Source organism: Drosophila virilis, unplaced genomic scaffold, assembly GCF_030788295.1.
Source record: "Drosophila virilis strain 15010-1051.87 unplaced genomic scaffold, Dvir_AGI_RSII-ME tig00001479, whole genome shotgun sequence".
Lineage (NCBI taxonomy): Eukaryota > Metazoa > Arthropoda > Insecta > Diptera > Drosophilidae > Drosophila > Drosophila virilis.
Genome location: NW_027212837.1, coordinates 298891 through 305033, shown reverse-complemented (window position 1 = coordinate 305033; position 6143 = coordinate 298891). Strand labels below are relative to the sequence as shown.

General features: G+C 37.6%; 1 long non-coding RNA gene across 1 annotated transcript; it reads right to left on the bottom strand.

The window, feature by feature from the left end:
* Positions 1-443: 443 nt before the first annotated feature.
* On the bottom strand, positions 444-4389 carry LOC138911533 (uncharacterized). The gene is made up of 2 exons (XR_011417234.1): positions 927-4389; positions 444-871 (listed from the first exon to the last, which is right to left on the bottom strand). It is a non-coding gene; the product is annotated as an uncharacterized lncRNA (long non-coding RNA).
* Between the last annotated feature and the right edge of the window lie 1754 nt (positions 4390-6143).

Sequence of the window (6143 nt, the reverse complement as noted above, 5' to 3'; positions counted from 1 at the left end):
TAAACAATCTCGGGAACATATCTAATTAGCTTTGACGAACAAGTGTCTCTAAATGGGGCTCTGTTTGATAATTATAACAAGTCTCTAAGCAAAAATCAGCAGCATCCATCATGACACAGGTCAACAGCCCTGGGCTTCAAAATCATCTCAGAATGCCTTTCGTCCACGAGCTAAGTTTACGAAATCTCTCGATACATCGGCAATATGAAGGGGGTTTTACCTGTTCGGAATAAATAGCGCGACTCCATAGAAAATATGTTGACAAACAAAATTGCAACATACACACCAGCCGCAAAAACAGCAGTTTCGGGGCTAGCGGCTGATTATAAATATAAGAATTATTGTATTTAGCTTTTTGTATGGTTTTGAGTGGGAATATAGCGATACCATCCTGTGCTTAATATATTAAACAACTGAAAAGACAACATTTTTCGTAATTCATATATAGTATTAAACTTCGATCATTTTCGGTTTCTTAATATGCGAAATGCCAACAGAATAAATAGTATTATATACAAAAATTATTCAATTTCAAAGGCAATCATCTGAAGAAAAAACCTGACGCACATTAATATTAATGCGTGAGTCGGCGATATAACGGTTAAACGGCATCCAAAAGCACGTATCAGTAACCTGATCGTACAATTCAAAATTCATTGAATTGTTAAAGAATTCCTTGCTTTTCCATTGAGGTATTGTAAGAAAATCATTCCATGGTTCTTTCTGTGTTTTCATGACGCGTGGTACAGCATGATAACAAAGACGCGATTCCCTAGACATAGTTAAAACATCTCCACTACGAAGAAACAAAGCACTAGGTTGCTCTTCTTGTGTGTTTTGACCTATAAGAAAAATAGCAGTTTGTCCGAAACTGCATTAAGAATTTAATAAGAGCTGTGTATTTTTAAGACTATCTTAACCGGTACCTGTATGAAAATAGCGGAAAGCCTAAGACATAAGCAAAATATTGGGATAAGCTAAACAAGTCAATTGGAAACAATGTGTGCATGGCCTCATCGTAAGCTTTGGTATCCCAGTTGTAATGATACCCCAATGTTGTCCAGCGCATTGAAGTCTTAAGACGGTGAGCAATACTTTTCTCAGTGCACTTATGTAACTCTCTCCACCAGTCAGATACAGTATTAGATGAAAAATGTATTGCATCCAAGTTCACGATGTTTGGTGCAAGAGGGTAATCCCGCAGACTTCGAGCTATCCAATAACGCTGACCAGTGAATGTTAATGAATTTCTGATGATCAAAAGACCAGGATGTTTTTTAAGCATATAGCACCGCCACATATGCAGTGGTCGCAAGCCAATTGGTATATGAGAGGTGTTTCGCACTATTTTGAAAATTTACCCCTTCTTGGTGGAAATGGGGGTCAAAGATCTGGTGGGTGACGTTTCGGCCTGATATTCATTTTCTTGTATCCATATAAAAATTATTTTGAGACGTGTTTCACATTTTTGGCAAATTAAAACATTCTCGGTGGAAGGTGCAATTCAAAGACTTTTTGGTGAAGTTAAAGTTTTGTCCGATTTGCTTCAAACTTATTTCCAAATGTCTATATAAGAATTTTATTGTATACCTGTTTCAGCGAATTAGGAAATTCCACCCACAACAGTGGTATATTGGCGGAAAACGTTTGTATGAAAGTTGTTTGTTTATCGTCCGATCTTTGTCAAAATCATTATCAAAGCTTTTTGAGGACATCTATTTTAAACGTGCCACGGGGACCGTCTGATTTATTTGCATCCTATTTCTTATTACCTGCCGTAATAAGAATTCTTCGACAAGCCAACGATGAATTACCCTTATATAGACACCGATTTTTTTTCAAGCAAAATTGATACGCAAAGCAAAAAAAAAATTATAATATAATATGTAAATATTTATAATTTAGGTCATCTATGTTTTTATTATGATATACTTGTACGGGGTTTCTTGAAAAGCTATGCAGGGAAAATGAGATGCACAAAAGTGCACAATGAGTGAAAGCAAGACACACTCTGCACATATACACATGTTTTCGGGCTGTTAGGATTTAAAACTGACATACATGTAAGAATGAGTGCGTCTTATAATGTTTATTAAATGCAATACATTACAAGATTCCATATGAAGTCGCATTTATTAGCTCCATTTTTAGCTTCACTCTCATCTCCTCTTCACCTTGGTCTGATGCTCCCGAACTACTTTTCCAGCCGTGGAACGCTTCTCTGCCACATCCACGGTCAGTTCAGTTCATTAAGGTTATTGAACTCCTTCACTTGTTCCAACTTGTGGATACCTGCATTCAACGTCACTTTAAACTTCTATTACAGGTCGTATCCAACAAGCGTATCAACGTACCAATCCGAAATTACTAAAAATATATGTTTCGCGTTTAGGTTATCCACTCGGACATCAGCTATAAATTCGCCCAAAACAGACGTAGCTACGTTCCCTAAACCAAACAACTTCAAATGACTTTTTGTAGCGGGTAGTTTGCAAAATTTGTATCAGAGACGCACTTACGCATCAACAATACATTTGCGTCTGTGTCGGCATAAACGACAGCGTTGTATTGTAAATAAGTTCAGCAATATTCTTTTAAATAATTGACATTCGGCTTTGTTGCACCTCAAGCTTCAGCCATATGGCAACTTTCGTTAGATTTAAAGCATTTTGTTTCCACTTTGCATTCTGCTCTTTTGTGTGATGATGACAATTGTAAAAGTGCTGCTCCTCATTTTTCTCGCATCGGTTGATAATCTCATCCGTTTTTATATTAAATTTACGAGCGTTTATACCAAATGTTAAGTTCATTTCTTCGTTTTTCTCGGTCGCAATATGCCGTCTCGCTGCCCTTTTCTTTCTCTACGAAGTTTTTCCTAGCTTGCCGCCTGTTCATATCCTTGAACGTATCTTTTCGCAAATGTGTATTGCACCGGCGACTTTTATATGATGTTACGTTGACGTTTTTTGTATTGACATGGTAAACTTACGTGTTTCCGGCATTCTTTATCTATGGTACGGTTGAGCCCCCATGTAGGAATTATTGATGATGATTTTCCTGTTTTATTTCATTTTTTTCGTTTTTACATTTTCAAATTTCTAATATTGGTGTTTCACCGGTTGCGGTAACATGTAAGTGGCGAAAGTACCGCTTTTTTTAAATAAACAGCTGACAAGTTTCTTTAATTTACATAAGCGCCGTAAAGTTTTCCTTTCAAAACTCAAAAATTGCGCTCTCAAAGTAAGGGCTCCATTTTAGGTACTCTTTTCGAGATTTCGCCATGTTTAAATTCTAAAAACGGTGGGCTTGTTTTAATATTAAATTTCTTATATAAAGTTGCCGCTTGCCTTCGTTGATATATCAGCTGCTTATGGTTATGATACTTTACTATTTTCACAACATCGATAGAAATCTCGATTAATTAATTAATCATTGCAAAAAACACGAAATGTTCGGGGGTAATTCACATTTCTGAAAAATGTGCCTTTTTTGAATGATGTGTGAAATCTGTTTTCTTATGGGGAAATACAGGGCAAACATTTGTAAAAAATTTTACTTTTCCTGAAATGTGTGAGAAATGTGTTCAGTGAGGCTATAAAAATGCTCACATCTCTGATAAATGATTTGATGAGTCCCAAATTAATCGAGTTGGTTTTTAGAGGTTGTTTGCTTGGTTTGTTCCCACCTTCAATATCTTATCAAGACCGATCAATTTATCAAATGTCGAGACAATTCAACAGAAAAATTATGCTGCGTAGAACATGGGTAAAAACATTTTTCTGAGTTTCGGGCATAATGACCTTGCGTGATTTTATTCTACCTCTTGGGCTCAGTTCAGTGCTGAATGCAAATTGGCTGGATGTGCAGCGAAGTGGACATCGGTGAGGTTTTTTTTAGGAACTGAGACGCGAATTCGAAAAGCATTAACTGTACATTTATTTTTTACACATAACCATAGGAAAAATGGCATCCTATAACATGTTGACTTGGTCAACTGGGTTAGTTTGCTTGACTTCGTTATAATATTGAGAAAAAAATGAAATGTCCGTGCCTTAGCGTACCGGTTTTTAGCTCGATAATGTGAATTGGCTGCTTTTCGCAGTATGTAAAGTCTAATCTCAAATCTGTACTAAAGGAAGCATGTACTGCGTATGTTGGGCCTCTGATCTAGCTTCTTATAATTATCATTGCCTGGTAATGGCGATAGCTGCCATTAAATGGTTTAGCCTTTTATAGGCGGCGGTAGTTGCCTGGCGCCATGATACGTAGGTTCCATATAAACCTACAAATTCTGGCAGACATTGACCGAGTCACATACAGTTTTGTTAAGTAATTGTTCCAAAATGAAAAACATCGCACAAATTCATTTTTAAGTTTCGTTTCCCCACGCGCTTCTTTAAGAAAGACCACAAATTTTCAATATGGCTTAAGTCTGGCTTCTGGGCGGGGGTATCAATGAGTTTGCTACAATTGTAAAGCAGCCAAGTCCTGCACAGAAACGAGTTCAGTTTGGGGTCGTTCCTGATAAAGCTTGTACCTCTGTTTATTGGGGTGTTGTGGGGAAACCAAACTTCATTGCACTGCTTGACAATTCAGTCTTTAGAATGTCCAAGCATAACTCTTTCGTCACCACATCCTTAAAAATACGTAGCTCACCAACACCTTTCGACGTTATGCAGCCTCACACCATTACAGAGAGCTGGCAAACTTAACTGTGGGTATTTTTTTTCTCCAATCTTTGCTTGGTCCGTCATGATAGTATACCACTATATTTTTCTCGTCATAAAAAATAACGTTATCCCAGTACTCGGCGGACTTGTTGACACTGGCAATAGAAAAATTATGCCGCCACTGAATATTTACTACATACAGTAATGGCAAAGACAATATAAACACTAAGAGGAGTAACGCCATACAACAAAATGCTACTATGCAGCTTGATTTTTTGAAAATTGAGAACGAAAACGAAATCTGTAGCTTTGCGCTCTCACAGCCGAGAGAACGAAAAAGCTAAAAATATAATTTGCTTTCAGCTTCGGCTCTATGAGGGCCGTGTAAGCAATTATGTTTGCATGCGTGTGAATATACAAATTATGTCTTCCGTCGTGACTTCGTTGTCTGGCGACGATGTGTGGTTGGTCGGACGGTGGTGACTTCTTCTCTTTGTGAGGTGGTGATGAATTCAACAGGTGATTCTTCTCCTTGTGAGGTGGTGATGAATCCAACAGGTGATTCTTCTCCTTGTGAGGTGGTGATGAATCCAACTGGTGACTATTGGAACGATGTGATTAGGTTGAGGGAACTTTCCCAGTTGCCCGTCTTGGACGTGGTCAACTATGATTGATAACACAAATAATGTTTATTGACGGCAATGCCGGAGTTTAATCAATCACTCGTCTTATAATGTTGCGATCTAGATTGAGACTGACGGCTACAGAAATGTTCAAGCTTATGTTTGCCCTGTGCTGCCAACGCATCACGCCATACGCTAGAGTCGGAATGCCGACTCAGCAATCTTGGGCAGCAGGGGTGTCCGTTTTCAGTTGCTGTGCGCAGAACTCTTGGCAGCGGGTCAGCATTGTTTACAAGAATACTACTTTTTTTTTTTTTTTTTTTTTTTTTTTTTATTTTATTTTATTTATTTATTAATGGTCGACAAAACGAGTGTCTTCCTCATTATTCAAAATTGTACAATATAATTATATGCTAAAAGCCTAGTTAAAGGATACAATTTTCTAAATAACATCACCGACCGATGGAGGTGTTTTATTTGCCAGTCCGGCCAGCTGTGCCCCTTTTCACAGCTAATTTTGTCAGTGACGCTATTAGAGCCTACATCTAAGCAGAAGGTTGTAAGTAGGAAAAAAGTGATCTCAAGTGAAATTAAAAATAATCTTAATTTGCTATATTAATAAAGAAAATACAATAAATAGGAAAAAAGAAAGTAAGAAAATTGTTAATAAAGTAAAGCAATGTAAGTTAGATAAAGAGTGTTAAGTGGATAGGACAAAGAGAAAAGTAATGGGAAATCGCCGACACGGTGGGGGAAAATTTTTCAGCCTGACCGGCTAGCTATGCCCCTGCTCATAGCTGGGAATGGTCAGCGACTTCCCGAAGGTATCCTGAAAGCAACGATTTTATTA